A 17,042-nucleotide genomic window follows, 5' to 3' on the forward strand; every position below is an offset into this window, starting at 1 on the left:
CAACCAAACTATGCAATTAGTTTTTTTTCGTCTATATTTAATGCTCTATGCATGTATCGCAAGATTCGATGTGATGACTTATATAGCACCTTTTAAAAATTTAGAATGAAAACTAAACATGCGCTAACAAACACAGCATTTTACCGAGAAAAGCTATACGTGGGTGGGTAGGTGGGGGGCCTATTAGCTGATGACAACAGAGTGGTGTAATAGTACGGATTATTGACCAAATAGAAACATGATTATAAAAAGAGGTCAGGAAACCTAAACCTATAGAGCCCATACTGTGAGGAAGGTATGTAGTACAGACTGGATGTGTCCAAACTTTCATTGGGCAACAATAATGTTATTAGCACTATCAAGGAGAAATGACAGTGGCCAGAAAATATTTGTCCTATTCACTTAGCTTATAAACCATATTTTTCCAGTCAACAAATAGTATTTTTCTCTCATAATAAATCAACCAATAGTACTTAGTTGGTCACACAGGATCGAACGGACATGAGCGTTGGACTGTGGATGACCAGAGTTATGTGAGGAGAAAACGGGGATGCACTGTTGAACTACAGGAACGTTCACAACCAGGGATGCACGGTTGAACTACAGGAACGTTCACAAAAAATAGAGATCTTTATAGATAGATAACCTAATGATATTTAGTTGGTATCATAAATGTTATTATCTTATCATATAAATTTGATAAAACTTGAGATGCTTTGACTTTTGGAATGACTTATAATTTGAGACGGAGAGAGTAGTTGTGTCGATGTTTTGGAACCGGGGGTCCCTCAACCAACGAGTGAGTTTGTGCTGCGTGCCCCTAATCCCGGATGGTGATGCAAAGAGACACAAGGTTTATACTGGTTCAGGCAATCGAGGCCCTACGTCCAGTCTGAGAGATTGATCTTGTATTCCTTGCACCGGAGTGCTCGTAGTAGGGGGTTACAAGCTAGGTGAGAGAGGGGGCTAGCCCCAGGTCTCGGTGAGGGTGGTGCAGGCTGCTTGAGGCGTTGTTCTCAAGCAGCGTAGTGGAAGTGTCAAATTCTATCGGTCTGTTCGTCTCTTCTCAGTCTGCCCTAGAAATGGCCCCGGTGCCTCCCTTTTATACTCTAAGGGAGACCTGGGACCGTACATGGATTGCTACATAGCGCTTCTGTAAACGGGGTGGCGTGTCCGAGCCCTGTAGCCGGCCACTGTCGTGGTATGGTCGATGGAGTGGCCCTGTCCTTGTCGTGCAGAAGTGACGCGCCGGTCATACTCGATCTTGTGCGTCGTGGGGCTCCAGTATAGCTTGATGCAGGACATGGCGGGCGACGTGCTGGTCACCGTGTAATGACGTCGTAGGGAGCAGCGGTCCTGCAGACGCCGAGGCCGAGCCATCGTGGGGGGCTCGGCGGACGTGGATCCTCAGGCTGCCGAGCCCCTGAAGCAAACTGCCGAGGCCTTGGGGGAGTTATTGGACTTGGGTACTGATTCCAAGGTCACAGTAGCCCAGACGTGGCTCCCCATGCTGCGCTGTCCTTGGAGCAGGAGTTGACAGCTCAGTGAGGCATGGGCGTCAGCCATGTGCATAATGGTTAGCACAGTGGCGGGTAATCCCTGCCCAGTCCGGGCGACGTGCGGGTCATCGTGTGATGACGTCGTGGGGAGCTGTGGCTCTGCAGGTGCCGAGGCCCAGCCATCGCGGGGGGCTCGGCGGACATGGGTCCTCAGGCTGCCAAGCCCCTGAAGCAAACTGCCGAGGCCTTGGAGGGAATTATTGGTCCTGGGTACTGATTCCGAGGCCACAGTAGCCCAGACGTGGCTCCCCATGCTGCGTTGTCCTTGGAGTATGAGTTGGCAGCTCAGTGAGGCTGTGGGCGTCAGCCATGTGCATAGTGGTTAGCACAGTGGCGGGTAACCCCTGCCCCGTCCCGCTTCCTGTCCCGTCGGCCACTCTGCTGTACTGTGCCGAGCGTGCGGCCGATGTCAGGGGCAGCAGTTGGCTGAGTTAATGCGACACTGACGTTTTGTCAGAGGGACGGGAGAAGGAAGAGGCAGCGGAGTGCTGCCGAGCCCGCCTCGCGCGAGACGGAGGGTCAGTGGCCCGGCCGAGGCCTTCGACGGGGAGTCGCTCGAGGTCAGCGGTGAGGGGGCCTCGGGCGAGTCGGAGAATCGGCCGAGGCCAGCGGTGTGGGGGGCCTCGGGCGAGTCGGAGAACCGGCCGAGGCCAGCGGTGTTTTAGCTGGTTTCGATCTTTACGAAGTCTAAGTAGTCGTTTTTTAGGTCTTACTTAGGGTACCCCTTCTCACAGGCATCCGACAGTAGCCCCCGAGCCTTGGGGGGAGTGAAGGTACTCCCCCTGAGGTTCTGACGAGGATTGGCTCTCGATAGTTCCTGTTGGGATGGTGTTTGTGCTCGAGGCTTTGGTGGGTGCGCGCGAGCGCACCCGCCGGGTGTAGCCCCCGAGGCCCTGGAGGAGTGATTTCACTTCTTCAGGGGCTTTTTTCTCCTTCGAGTGAGGGGTGTTTGCCGGGCCCATGGGTGCGAGTTCGGATCGCGGGGCCTTGACGATGTTGCGGAAAAAACCCCTCAGCCTCCGCCTGGAGCGAGAGGGCTGTCAAGGGTTCCCCCGGCTTTTTGTATGACCCCCATACTTCTTTTTCGCTCGGAAGGAGGGGTGGAAGATGCCGCGCTACCCTCGGTGGGCGCGAGCGTCGGCATTTCTGGTGAGCTGTTATCGGGTAAGTCCGAGTGGAGGCCCGTACCCCGTTCGCTGGGGATCGGCTAGCGGTCCGGGGACGCGCTCCAAGAGTACCGGCGGGTCTCTCTAGTGGGTGCCGAGGCCGTTCGATGGGCCTCGGTGGCTCGGTGCCTCCCTACGGTGGGATCCCATTCGGAGACATCCCTGCCGGTCTCGGACACGACACAGGGTGCGCCCGTACAGGCTCGCCCGTAGTCGTCCCTGACTCTTTTGCCCTGGGGCAGCTGTCGAAACCCCCGGGGGGTCCAGCCTTCGAACCCCTGGACCGTAACGGGCTTGGGTCGCTTTTGTCTTTATCTTGGGCGTAGGAAGAGCCCCCGAGCCTTCGCACGGGGCGAGAGGGTGGTCAGGGGTCCTCCCGACTGTTTTGTCCGTCCCCGCACGTCCTTTTCGCTCGGACGGGGGGCTGTTTGCCGAGCCCACTCGTGTGCGAGCTTGAGCCGCTGGGTCTTGGCAAGTTTGCAGGAGGAGCCCCCGAGTCTCTCGCGCGGAGCGAGGGAGCGATCAGAGGTCCCCCTGGCTTTTTGGTTCGCCCCTCGCACGTGAGGGTCTGTTTGCCGAGCCCCCCTCGGGTGCGAGCCTAGGTCGCGGGGTCTCGGCGTCTTTAGCAGAGGGAGCTCCCTAGCCTCTGCACGGAGCAAGAGGGCCATCAGGAGCTCTTCTGGCTTTTTGAACGACCCTCGCGCTTCCTTTTCGCTCGGAAGGAGGGTTTGTTTTGCCGAGCCCCCTCGGGTGCGAGCCTAAGTCGCTGGGTCTCGGCAATGTTTTTTTGCAGGGAGAGTCCCTTAGCCTCTGCGCGGAGCAAGAGGGCCGTCAGGGATTCTCCTGACTTTTTACTCGACCCTCGCGCTTCCTTTTCGCTCGGAAGGAGGGGTGGAATGTGTCCACGCTACCCTCGGTGGGCGCGAGCGATGGCAGTTCCGGTGAGCTGTTATCGGGTAAGTCCGAGTGGAGGCCCGTACCCCGTTCGCTGGGGGTCGGCTAGCGGTCCGGAGACGCGCTCCAAGAGTGCCGGAGGGTTTCTCTAGTGGGTGCCGAGGCCATTCGCTGGGCCTCGGTGGCTCGGTGCCTCCCTACGGTGGGATCCCATTCGGAGACATCCCTACCGGTCTCGGACACGACACAGGGCGTCCCAAGCGTTTCGCTTGCTTGGGCCTCGGCCTCGTATAGGCTCGCCCGTAGTCCCCCCTGACTCTGTTGCCCTGGGGCGGCTGTCGAAACCCCTAAGGGTCCAGCCTTCGAACCCCTAGACCGTAGCGGGCTCGGTGCCCAGTTCCTTTGCCTGAAAGGAATGGGGGGGGGTTATTTCTCTCCCTACGGCTAACAATGGCAGGTGCGTCTTTTGAGGCGACTTTTTCGGGGCAGTGAAACGGCGCCTGCTGCTGCTGTGGTTGGATGTGACGTGGTGTCCGCCGACGGGACGTATCTGCGCGCACGATTTAATGAGGAGGGAGTGGGCGCGTGGGCAGTAAAATCGGATCTGGGTAACCGCGCTGGATCTTTTGGGGGAAACTTCCCCGATTTCGTCGCCCGGCGGTTTCGCCCTGTCCCTGCATAAATACGCGAAGAACCTCGCCCTTCCCCTTCTTACCTTTTCCGCACTCGCCTTTGCTGCCTCCGCGCCGTTGCTGAGAGCATAGAGCGCCGGGGAGGAGAAGGAGAAGGGCGAGAGACTGAAAGAGAGAGGGAGAGAGATTACCGCCGTAGCAGCGTCCTCCGCCGCGCAATGGCTGGTGGTCCCGTCATCCTCCCGGCGGATCCCTGGGAGCGGTCTGACGTCACCGAGGAGAAGCTGCAGTCGCTCGTGGAGGCCGGTCTTCTTCGCCCAATCACCGACCCTGACGAGCCGGAGTGGATTGCTCCGGGGAACGAGTCGGAGCCGAGGCCGCGCGACGGCTACGTGGTGAGCTTCGTTGTCTTCCACGAGCGAGGCCTCGGGTCACCGGTGGACAACTTCATGCGGGCGCTCCCGCACTACTACGGTGTGGAGCTTCATAATTTCAGCCCCAACTCCATCGCGCAGGCGGCCATCTTCGTCGCCGTCTGTGAGGGGTACTTGGGGATCGCTCCCCACTGGGAGTTGTGGCTCCACTTGTTCCGAGCGACGTTCACCACCAAGCCGGGGGGAACGAGGGGGGCTCGGAAGGTGCAGAGGGCCGGCGGCTGCACCCTTCACGTACACCAAGACCGGTAGTCCCTCTACATCCTGGCCCAGCTGTCTTCGTCCAACCGTCGTTGGTACGACGGCTGGTTCTACCTCCGTAACGACGGCGGAGGACTTCCCCCTTATACCGGGCGGGTTGTAGAGAGTCAACCAGAGAAATGGGGATACGGCGTCGTCAAGGTCGATCAGCCTAGGCTGGAACTGCTCTTGAGGGCCTTGGGGAAGCTGTGTGACCACGGCCTTTCGGTGGCCGTGGTCGTGGTGGCTTTTCACCGCCGGAGGGTGTTGCCGCTGATGGCCCGGCGGCGGCGGTTGTTCGAGATGACGCCGGGCGATCCGATCGCTGGTGTCAAGATGTCCGCCTTCGCCCTTACCGACGACGAGATCCTGCATCGGGTGAGAGAGGCGGTAGACGGGAAGCCGAAGATTGACAATCTGATGCCGTTCCCGATGCGCCCGTCGCGGGGGTATGTCTCGCTGGTAAGTTGGATGTCGTCGAGGCTTTCGCGGCCTTCTTGTTTTTCGTTTTCCTTTTTTCTTTTTTGTCCATTGTCTTACTTCGTTGTTCCCATAGGGGATAAGAGACGTGCGAGGCTCCCCGCCGCCCGTTCCCGAGGACGCCCGGCGGCGGTCCGTGAACAGGGCGCGTGCCGAGGAGGAGAAGAAGAAGAAAGATGCCAAGGAGGCGAAGCGCACGAAGAAGCTCCTTGCGCGCGAAAAGCTAGACGCCCGTCGCCGGCGTCAGAAGCTCGACGGTCTCCCGTTGGAGCCGTCTCCCTCGTCGTCGATGTCGGATTCTTCGGGCGACGGCGATGGGCGCGAGGTGGGGACGGCCTGCCTGGAACATCCTCCCCGACATTAGGGAGATGGTGCCCGGGGCGCCGGCAAGGAGCCTGACTGCTCCTAGGAGGAAGAGGTGTCCCGGGGCCGGTGGCGGCTCGTCCCGGGGCCGAGGCCGACACACCCGAGGCGCGGGTGTTGGAGGAGCGTGCCGTCAGCCCGATGGGTTCGACGGTGGAGGTGGAGCCGGCGATGGTGGGGGCGACCCCCTCGTCTCCGCGAAGGGTCGAGGAGGTGCCGGGGCCCGACGGAGGCCAGCTGGCACCGGTGGTCACCGAGGCCGCGCTGCTGCCACCACCACCGCCGTTGCAGAGGAGACTGGCGGTGTTGAAGCGGCTGCACCCCCGTTCACGGTAAGCGTTTTTTCTGGTGGAGTACGTACTACTTCTTGTTTGCCCCTCGGTCGCGTGCTGACCTTGGGAGTGTCTTTGCTTCCAGCCAGACGCATCTGGTGGAAGATCCTCCCTTGGCGCCCCGTAAGGCGCTCAAGGTGAATGTTAGCTCCTCTGCCCATCAGGCAGCGGAGGCGCAGGCTGGCGTGCAGCGTGGCGCGGCGTCGGGCGGGGCCGTTTCGGAGGAGGCGGCTGCCCAGGAAAAGGGTGCCGAGGCAGCCGCGGAGCGAGTGGAGGAGGAGGAGCCCACGCCTCGCAATGTCGCGGGTCTTGGGGCGAAGGAGGCTGGGGCGTCCATTATTGCCGAGGCCGTTGAGGGTGAGGCCGGAGCCCCCAAGACCTCTGAAGCCAGGGCGGTGGATGCCGGGGCCACCGAGGTAGAGATGGCGGAGGCCAGAGCCCCCGGGTCCGTCGAGGCTGAGGCGATGGAGGTGGAGACGGAGCAAATTTTGGCGCCGCCCCTGGTTCAGACAATCTCGTCTGATGATTCTTCCCGAGGGAAGGAGGCGGCGGACGTCGAGGAGGCCAGTACCGTGGAGCAGCCGGTCCCAGATCCCGCCGAGGGGAGTTCGGCCCTTGTCCGACTACGGCCCGAGCCCCGTGGGTGGAACTTCCCGCGTGTTTTCTGGCGGAGCCAGGCTGATCCCGAGGGGGAGCCTGTGTTCGCCCTTGAAGATATCGCAGAGGGGGGGCGGTGGGATACCCTCGAGCAGTACCGCCAACTGGCAGTGCAGTCGCTGCAGACGGCGATGACTATTATGGGACGGGACTTGCCCGGTGTTACCCAGGTAAGTACCTTCCTCTCCCGTGCCGAGTTGTTTTCTCTTCGAGTTCCCTCGCAGCGTTTTGACGCGCATTTCTTACCTTTATAGGAGCTCAAGACCCGGTCCCTTGGGAAATCGGTGTTCCTATGAAGGGAGAGGGATATCTGGGACCAGCTCCGGCGGCAGAGGGGCCTGCTCGCCGATGCCCAGGGGCTTTTGTTAGCACGGAGTGCGGAGGTGGAGGACCTCCGCCTTCGTTGTGCTGACCTTCAGGCCGAGTTGGTCATGGCTAAGGGGCAGGCTGCCCCCTTGGAGGCGAAGATCAAGGAACTGGAGGAAGAGCGAGACTCCTTCAGGTCTCGGGCCCAAGAAGCGACGGCCTCTGCGAAGGCCACAGCCGGGCAGCTGGGTGCGGAGCAGAGCGAGCATCAGGCGACGAGAGTCGCCTTGGCAGAGGTTACCAAGGCGGCCGAGGCCTCTCGGGTCGAGGTCCTAGCCTGGGAGAACAAGGCCGAGGGTGAGTTCCGCTGAACCGTGTTCCTTGTTCCACTGGTTCTGGTTCGCGTTTGACTCCTGTCCCCTCGTTGCGACGTAGATCTGAAAAAAGAAGCTTCCCAGGCGGCTGAGGCCTCCGTCGCAGCGCAAGCGGTGCTGGATGCTGAGGTCCGGGAGCACGAGGCGTTACGTAGCACTGTCCGTACCGCCTGCGAGGCCCTGGACGTCGAGGAGGTCCAATCAGCCAGCTCCCTTGGGAGCCGCCTGATTGCGTTGAGCGGCCGCGTCCGCGAGAGGCTTCGAGGGGCTTTGCACACGGGTGTCAAGCGCGCCCTGGCCGTCGTCTCTTCGCACTACGCCATCAACCTCGAGGCTGTCAGCGACGGCTATGTATTGCCAGAAGATGACGAGGAGGCTGATGCAGAGGTCGTGAAGCTGTTGGAGGCGGCCGAGGCACCTGGCACGGCGCTGGCTGGTCTGTTTGAAGAAGAGGTGGTCCCTCCCGCGTCGGCCACCGATCCTTGAGCTTTGACCTGGGCCAAAAGGGGCCATGTAACCGGATTGAGTTAGTTGTTGTATCGTGACGTTTTTGTGGCTGTTGAGGCCTTTTAAAGTATTTGCGTATGTGCGTCTTTTAACCGTTTTCTGTTCTATTTCCAAGCCTGTGCCCTCTGTCTCGATCTTGGGAACCCGCGAAGAAATCCCTCGGTACCTAAGCCGTCCTTTGGCGAAGGGTGGTGAGGGAGCTGCCGTAGCCCAGAGGCGTAGGCCGTTCTCACGACTCGATCGGCCCTTTGGCCTCCAGACAACTTTTGGTCTTTGGGTTTCTTGTGGAGGTCCCGTCGGAGCGTAAGAGAGTTTGGGGTACAAATTTTTTTTTTGAAAGATCATTAACAAACGGTGTTCGAGACTCAAGGGGTTTCGGGACTTTAGGGGGTTTCCCCCTATTTGGCCCTCGAGGGAGGCTCGGCTTTACAGAGGCAGAGCCGAGTCTCCCTTATAGCGCTATTGTGACGTCGAGCCCCTATCTCTGCATGGAACCTACTTGGAGCCTACGCTGTCCTTTGGGTGAAAAAGGTGGTGAGAGAGCTGCCGTAGCCCGGAGGCGTGGGCCGTTCTCACGGCTCAGCTGGCCTTTTCGCCTTTGAGACGTTCGTACGGTCCTTAGGTTCTATACGATCGACTTGTCTATAAGGGGGGTTCCTTGAAAGATTATAACAACTAAGAACGCTTTCTTTATTGTATTTCGAGGAACAATGTAAACAACGTTTGGAAATTTAAGGGTAGAAGCGACGTAGCTGTTCTATGTTCCAAGCGTTTGCGAAGATTTCGCCCTTCTCGTTGGCCAATTTGTAGGTCCCGGGCTTCAGCACTTGAGCGACGATGTACGGCCCTTCCCAGGGTGGGGTCAGCTTGTGGCGGCCCTTGTTGCTCTGCCTCCGTGTCAGCACCAGGTCGCCCACCTTCAGGTCTCGGCTTTGGACGCGCCGGGATTGGTAGCGCCGTAGGGCTTGCTGGTACCTGGCTGAGTGTAGTAGCGCGACGTCTCGGGCTTCCTCCAGTTGGTCGAGGGCGTCTTCGTGGGCAGTGCGGTTGCTTTGCTCATTGTACGCCTGTAGCCTTGGGGAACCGTATTCTAAGTTAGTGGGGAGGATGGCCTCGGCTCCATAGACCAGGAAGAACGGTGTGAATCCCGTGGCTCGGCTTGGGGTATTTCTTAGGCTCCAGATGACTGACGGGAGTTCGGCAAGCCATTTCTTGCCAAACGTCTTCAATTGGTTGAATATTCTTGGCTTAAGGCCTTGTAGGATCATGCCGTTGGCACGCTCTACTTGGCCATTCGTCCTTGGGTGCCCTACGGCCGACCAAGCCACCCGGATGTGGTGGTCGTCGCAGAACGTTAGGAACTTACGTCCGGTGAATTGTGTCCCATTGTCAGTGATGATGGTGTTAGGAACCCCGAACCTATGGATGATATTGGTGAAGAACAGCACCGCTTGCTCGGATTTAATCTGAGCGATTGGGCGAGCCTCGATCCATTTGGAGAATTTGTCGATAGCTACCAGCAGATGGGTATGGCCCCCGGATGCCTTCTGCAGAGGCCCAACCATGTCCAGCCCCCACACAGCGAATGGCCATGTGATGGGGATGGTTTGGAGGGCTTGGGCCGGAAGGTGCGTGTGTCGAGCGTAATACTGGCATCCCTCGCAGGAGCGTACTAGCTTCGTGGCGTCGGCCACCGCCGTTGGCCAATAGAAACCTTGGCGGAAGGCGTTACCCACGAGCGCCCGAGGTGCCGCGTGGTGCCCGCAGACTCCCGCGTGCAAGTCCCAAAGTAAGGATTGGCCAGCCTCGGTGGTGATGCATCGCTGGAGAACACCAGATGGGCTACGCCTATACAACTCGTCGTCGCAGAGGGCGTAAGTCTTGGCGCGTCGCGCAAGCCGTCGGGCTTCGGTTCTATCAGCGGGCAGTTCTCCTCGAACGAGGTGATCAAGGAAAGGGACTCGCCAGTCCGTTCCTTGGTCGACCTTGGGAGGCTCTGCGTCAATCGCCATGGCCTCGGGCTCGGCGGGCGAGGTCTTGGTGGCAGAGGGGGCCTCAGGCCCTTCGGTGGGCTCGGCCGATGGGCCCTCTTCCATCGCTGAGGCGTAGTCGACGGATGGCTTGTGGAGGTCTCTGGTGAAGACGTTCGGGGGGACCGGGGTCCGTGCAGACGCCATCTTTGCTAGTTCGTCCGCGGCCTCGTTGAACTTTTGTGCAACGTGGTTGAGTTCGAGACCGTCGAACTTGTTCTCCAGGCGACATACCATCGCGCAGTACGCCTTCATTTTGGGGTCATGGCAGCTTGACTCTTTCATCACCTGATCGACGACGAGCTGCGAATCACCCCGTACGTCAAGACGTCGTACTCCAAGTTCGATGGCAACTTGCAGGCCGTTGATGAGGGCCTCGTATTCGGCGACATTGTTGGAGGCGGTGAAGTGAAGCCGGATCATGTAGCGCATGTGTACTCCGAGGGGCGAGACCAGGAGCAGGCCCGCGCCAGCCCCAGTCTTCATCAGGGACCCGTCGAAGTACATGGTACAGCATTCTGATTGTATCTGAACGGGTGGCAGCTGTGTGTTGGTCCATTCAGCTACAAAGTCGGATAGGACCTGTGATTTGATCGCCTTCCGAGGCACGAAGGACAGGGTTTCCCCCATGAGTTCGACAGCCCACTTGGCTACTCTACCCGAGGCCTCCCGGTTTTGGATTATCTCTTCGAGAGGAAACGACGACACCACAGTCACCGGGTGGGACTCGAAGTAGTGACGCAGCTTGCGTCGAGCCAAGACTACTGCGTAAACCAGCTTCTGGATGTGGGGGTAACGCGTCTTAGTTTCGGAGAGGACTTCGCTGATGAAGTAAACAGGTCGTTGGATGGGTAGGGCATGTCCCTTCTCCTGCCTCTCGACTACTACGGCCGCGCTGACCACTTGGGTTGTCGCGGTGACGTAGAGCAAGAGGTGCTCGCCCTCGGCGGGCGGTACCAAGACGGGGGGTTGGTCAGCAGTGCTTTGAGCCTGGCGAGGGCTTCCTCAGCCTCGGCGGTCCAAGAAAAGCGCTCGGACTTTCTCAAGAGGCGGTAGAGGGGCAGGCCTTTTTCGCCGAGGCACGAGATGAAGCGACTTAGGGCTGCAAGGCATCCCATGACCCTCTGTACTCCCCTGAGGTCTCTGATTGGCCCCATGCTGGTTATAGCTGAGACCTTCTCTGGGTTGGCCTCAATGCCGCGTTCCAAGACTATGAATCCCAAGAGCATGCCTCGGGGGACCCCGAACACGCACTTCTCGGGGTTGAGCTTGATGCCCTTCTCTCTAAGGCATTTGAAGGTCACCCTCAAGTCATTCACGAGATTCTCGGCCTTTCTAGTTTTGACCATGATGTCGTCTACGTAGGCCTCGACGGTCTGCCCAATGTTGTCGCCAAAGACCTGGGTCATGCACCGCTGGTACGTGGCACCTGCGTTTCTGAGGCCAAAGGGCATCGTGACGTAGCAGTACATGCCAAACGGTGTGACGAAGGAAGTCGCGAGCTGGTCGGACTCTTTCATCTTGATCTGATGGTATCCGGAGTACGCATCGAGGAAAGACAGGGTCTCGCACCCTGCGGTGGAATCAACGATTTGATCGATTTGAGGTAATGGGAAGGGGACCTTTGGACAGGCCTTATTCAGACCGGTGTAGTCTACACACATCCTCCACTTCCCATTTTTCTTCTTGACTAAAACGGGGTTAGCCAACCACTCCGGGTGGGATACTTCCTTGATGAACCCGGCCGCTAAGAGCTTCTGTACCTCCTCCCCGATGGCCCTGCGTTTTTTCTTCGTCGAAGCGCCGCAGGCGCTGCCCTCGCCGGTCTAGATCCAGCCCGGATGTCCAGGGCATGCTCGGCGACTTCCCTTGGTATGCCCGGCATGTCCGAGGGACTCCATGCGAAAATGTCGGCGTTCGCACGGAGAAAGTCGACGAGCACGGCTTCCTATTTGATGTCGAGGGTGGCACTGATTTCAGTGCCCGGTCGTCGGGGCATGCGGGGTCGACTGGGATGAGTTTGATGGTTTCAGCGGGCTCAAACGCCCCCGCGCGACGCTTGGAGTCAGGCACCTCGCCACTGAGCTGGTCTAGGTGGGCGATGAGGGTCTCGGCCTCCGCAAGGGCCTCGGCGTACTCGATGCACTCGACGTCGCAGTCGTATGCATGTTCGTACGTGGACTCGATTGTGATGACACCATTAGGGCCTGGCATCTTGAGCTTGAGGTAGGTATAGTTGGGCACTGCCATGAACTTGGCGTAGCAAGGTCGCCCTAGGATGGTGTGGTAGGCTCCCCCGAACCCGACTACTTCGAAGGTGAGGGACTTCCTTTCGGTAGTTGGAAGGGGTGCCGAAGCAGACGGGAAGGTCGATGCGCCCGAGGGGTTGTGTGCGCCTACCTGGCACGATGCCGTGGAAGGGTGCAACGTCGCCTCGTAGCCTTGACGGTCGATCTCTAAGAGCTCCAGGGTGTTGGCATAGAGGATGTTGAGACCGCTGCCACCGTCCATCAACACCTTGGAGAGTCGGGTGTTGCCGATGATCGGGTCGACGACCAGTGGGTACTGCCTAGGATTCGGAATACGGTCGGGGTGGTCACCTCGATCGAAGGTGATCGCTTCTCGGGACCAGTCGAGGGTACTAGGGGGTGGCCACCTTGACTGAGAAGACTTCTCGGCGCTCCCTCTTGCGCTGCCGCGTCGTAAGGGCATGCCGAGGGCCCACCGAAGATCATGAAAGCGTTTGCGTACCTCGGGGAACCCATCGTCCTTGTCCTCGTTCCGACCGCCAGCGCCCTTCTGCTTGGCGTCGTCGTCGGGGAGCCCGAGCTTGGCGTAGTAGCGCCGTAGCATGGTGCATCTTCGAGAGCATGCTTCACCGGACCTGATGGTAAGGGCAGGGCTTCTTCAGCATGTCGTCGAATAGCCTGGGGCCACGGGGGCCTCGGGCATTCCTGCGATCTGTTGTGGCGACCTGGATGGCCTCGAGGACCTCCCGCTTCCCTGGGCGACCCTTCTTCTTTTTCTTTGGGAGGTGGGAGGTTGAGGCCACGGGGGCCTCTTCCCTCCGCTTACCCTTGCAATCGGCGTCGGGGAAGATGGCTCCGACAGCCTCTTCTCCTGAGGCGAAGCTGGTGGCGATGTCGAGGAGCGCGGCAGCAGAGCGCGGGACGTTGCGTCCTAACTCTCGGACCAAATCCCGACAAGTGGTGCCGGAGAGGAAAGCCTGGACGATCTCCGAGTCGCCGACGCTGGGTAGCTCGGTGCACTGTTGAAAGGTCCTTGTTTGGTTTTGGTAATTGAGTGACAACTTAGGTGGACTAATTGTGTTTATGTGAGATACACAGGTGATTAGTCCATAGGTACATGTGTGTGAGCAACATATGCCATGAAGGTGAAAATGGCTTGGAGATGTTGCAAAGCTCACACATGTGATGATGAAGGAGCTTAAATGCACATGAGACATGACATTGAGTCATGTGATCAAGGTGGAGAAGATCAAGACAAGACTTGGCTTGATGGACCGGTTGCAAGCGTGAAGGGCAAGTCGAAGGCTTTGGAGTGATGGACCGCGTGGCGGTGAAGCTTGAGCAAGACTTGGCGCCGATGGACGATGGCAACGGTAAAGAGCAAGTAGAGTCAAGATCGATGAACCAATATGATCATGTGATGATATGAAGTGGATCATATCATTGTTGATCGTGTTGGTGCATGTGTTGCATCAACATTGGAGGAGATGGAATGGAATGCGCAAGGCAAAGGTATAACCTAGGGCATTTCATTTCACCGGTCATAGGTGTGTAGAGAAGTTTATGACCGGGTTTAGGATAGATGGCCGTACTATCAAGAGGGGCAAACTTGTTTGCATATCGGTCATCTAGTGCCACTCGAGTGATCTAACTTTGCATTGTCGCTAGGATCGAGTGGCGTGGCAAGTTGAGTGGCTAACATCCTTTGGGAAATGATTGTGAAAATGCTAACACACATACACATGGTGGTGTACACTTGATGGTGTTGGCACATTTACAAAGACGGGGCAGGGGTTTCGGGAAAATGGAATGTCTATTTTCTATTGCGCCGGATGCAAATTCTTATGGTTAGCACACTTGAGCAAGGGTGAAGAAAATGGAGAAGATGCTGGCGTCGGTCAACTGACCGGACGCTAGATCTGAATGCACCGGACGCTGGCAGGCTGCGCCCGGTCGCGCTGATGTGGAGTGTAGCAGTCGCTGGAGTGTGACCGGACGCTGGCTGCGTCCGATCGCGTTCGACCGGACGCGTCCGGTCATGCTCGGGAGCTTACTGGAAATGACCGGACGCTGGGGGTTCAGCGTCCGGTCAGTTGAAGTTGCTGCGTCCGGTCAGGTCAAGTGACCGTTGGAATCGGGACACGTGGTCGTCTGTGGGCGACCGGACGCTGAGGTCCAGCGTCCGGTCAACACGACCGGAGCGTCCGGTCGGCCCGACCGTTGTCCAGTGAAGGGGTAACGGCTAGTTTAGCCCTTGGGGCTATAAATAGAAGTGGCCTTCGGCCATGGCTGGCGCGGAGCACCTCAAGGGACTTAGTGTCCATGCTTGTGAGTGCTTGGGAGCCCTCCATCACACATATACTTGATAGTGATCATTCGATTGTGTGAGTGAGCGATTCTAGTGCGATTGCATCGTGAGGTTGCATCGAGTGGCACTAGGTGATCGAGTTGCAAGCCGGTGGTGCTTGTTACTCTTGGAGGTTGCCACCTCCTAGACGGCTTGGTGGTGGTCTCCGTCGAAGCGCGCAAGAAGCTTGTGCGGCGCTCCGAAGAAGTGCTTGTGAGGGGCATTGTGCTCGCCCCGCGGGAGCCGCGAAGAGCAACTCTAGTAAAGCGTGTCATTGAGCTACCCTCACTCAAGGGGTTGGTTCTTGCGGCGCCCGACGTGCGGGCTTAGCGGGTGATGCTAATTAGCCGTCGAACCACCAAGTGAGCGGTCGACACAACGGGGACTAGCGTGTTGGCAAACACGTGAACCTCGGGAGAAAAATCATCGTGTCAACCTTGTTCTTCCCGTTGGTTTGCATCCCCATTACACAAGCTTGCAATTACTTTTATACATATTAAGCTTGTGTAGTTGCTCTTGTAATTAGATAGCTTGTGTAGCTTGCTAATTACCTTCTTGCTTGTGTAGCATAGAAGTAGCTCCCTTGCATGGCTAATTTGGTTTTAGTAACCTTGTTAGTCACATTGCTTAGTTTGTGTAGCTAAGTATTTGCGCTCTCTAATTAGGCATTGGTTGCCTTGTTATTGAGCATTGCTAGTGAGCTTAGTTAGCTTTGTGCTTTTGCTTACTAGCATGTGTAGGAGCTCCCTTGTTGCTTAAAGTACTAGTGGCATAGGTTTGTGTGACCTTGCTCCTAGAATTGTTTAGGAGAGCTCTAGCTAGCCCGGCACCTTGGTTGCATAATTGTTATCTTTGCAAGGTGCTAGTGAACATATATAGTGGGGTATAGTCTTGGCTAGACCGATAGTTTTAATTCCGCATTTATATCGGTTAGCCGACGCGATTAAGTTCTTGAAAAGACTATTCACCCCCCTCTAGTCGCCATCTCGACCCTTCAACTGTTTGGAGAAGCGCCGGATGAAGTCTCGGAGAGACTCGTCCGGCTTCTGGCGGCAGCTCTTAAGATCCCAGGAATTCCCGGGGCGTACGTAAGTGCCCTGGAAGTTCCCGACGAAGATCCTAACTAAGTCGCGCCAGTCGTGGATTTGCGAGGGAGGGAGGTGCTCGAGCCAGGCTCGTGCCGAGTCCGACAAGAGCAGAGGGAGATTGCGGATGATGAGCAGGTCATCGTCCGCGCCGCCCAGCTAGCAGGCCAGGCGGTAATCGACGAGCCAGAGCTCCAGGTTGGTCTCGCCGCTGTACTTCGCGAGATTGGCCGGCTGTCGGAACCGGGCGAGGAAAGGAGCCGCGTGGATGGCCCTGCTGAAGACCCGAGGGCCTGGCGGCTCAGGGGAAGGACTACGGTCCTCACCGCTGTCGTAGCGACCGCCTCGGTGCGGGTGGTAGCCCCGGGCGGCTCCGTTGTCGTGGTGCCGTCGCCCGCCAACTACTTCGCGGTCGCCCCGTGCCTCGCGTTGGTCTCTAGGTCGATCGCGTACCGAGGGGGCCCTGTTGACCGTCGGCGTGCGAGCGGCCTCGAGGCGGACCGAGGCGTCCTGGCCCCGGTGAGGTTGCGCTGCGGGCTGCTCTGAAGTGCCTCCGCGCCAGCGGGAGGCGGAACTTTCGACCTGCTGCACTGCTGCGGTCTCGAGGAGGTCGCGGAGCTCTTCGCGGACCCGTCGCCCCTCGGTGGTGGAGGGCTCGGGCATCGCTCGGACCAGCATCGCAGCCGCTGCGACATTCTGGCTAGCGCGATTAAAGATTGGGGGTGGCTCTCCCCCCTCGTTATCGTTGATGCGGTGATGGACGTCGCGGGCCCTCCCTCGGGCTCCCCTGCCCTCACCACGCCCTTGCTGCTCCTGCTCAAGAGTGTCCCGAAGCTGTTGCAGAAGGAGCCGGTCCTGTTCGACCTTGGCTTGAAGCTCGCGGAGCTGCTCTAGGTCTGGGCGTCGATGTCCTCCGCGAACAGGATTCTCGTTCCGTGCTGCCGGGGATTCGAGACGCGGAGGTGTGGCGTCGCCCGCCCCTGCCCGGGGCGGGGAATGGTTGCCTATCCTCTCGTCCTCTTCGCCCGCCCTTGGCATCCCGAGCCCGACGTGGAAGCACTCATGAGATGGATCGTAAGTCCCTTCGTCGTCGGAGTCAGAGTAGCCGAGGCAGTAGTCGCTTACAGCCAAGAATCGGCGCAAAGCCCCAGGGTTGTGGAGTTCGGAGAAGTCCGCCCCGGGCCATGCCTCGTCCTCGTCCGAGGAGTCGGAGCGGATGCTCAGGTCGGGAGCGAAGCGCTGGCGGCGTTCCGAGGGGTGCTCGTGAATGGCAGCGTAAGCGTAGGCGTAAGAGGCGGCGGCATTTCTCAATCCAAAGGGGGATGGCGACGGTGCCGTCTCCATATTCTGCCCCGCCGGGGTCGGCTCTCCAGGGAGTGGTGGAGCG

Source organism: Miscanthus floridulus, chromosome 7 (assembly GCF_019320115.1).
Source record: "Miscanthus floridulus cultivar M001 chromosome 7, ASM1932011v1, whole genome shotgun sequence".
Classification (NCBI taxonomy): Eukaryota; Viridiplantae; Streptophyta; class Magnoliopsida; order Poales; family Poaceae; genus Miscanthus; species Miscanthus floridulus.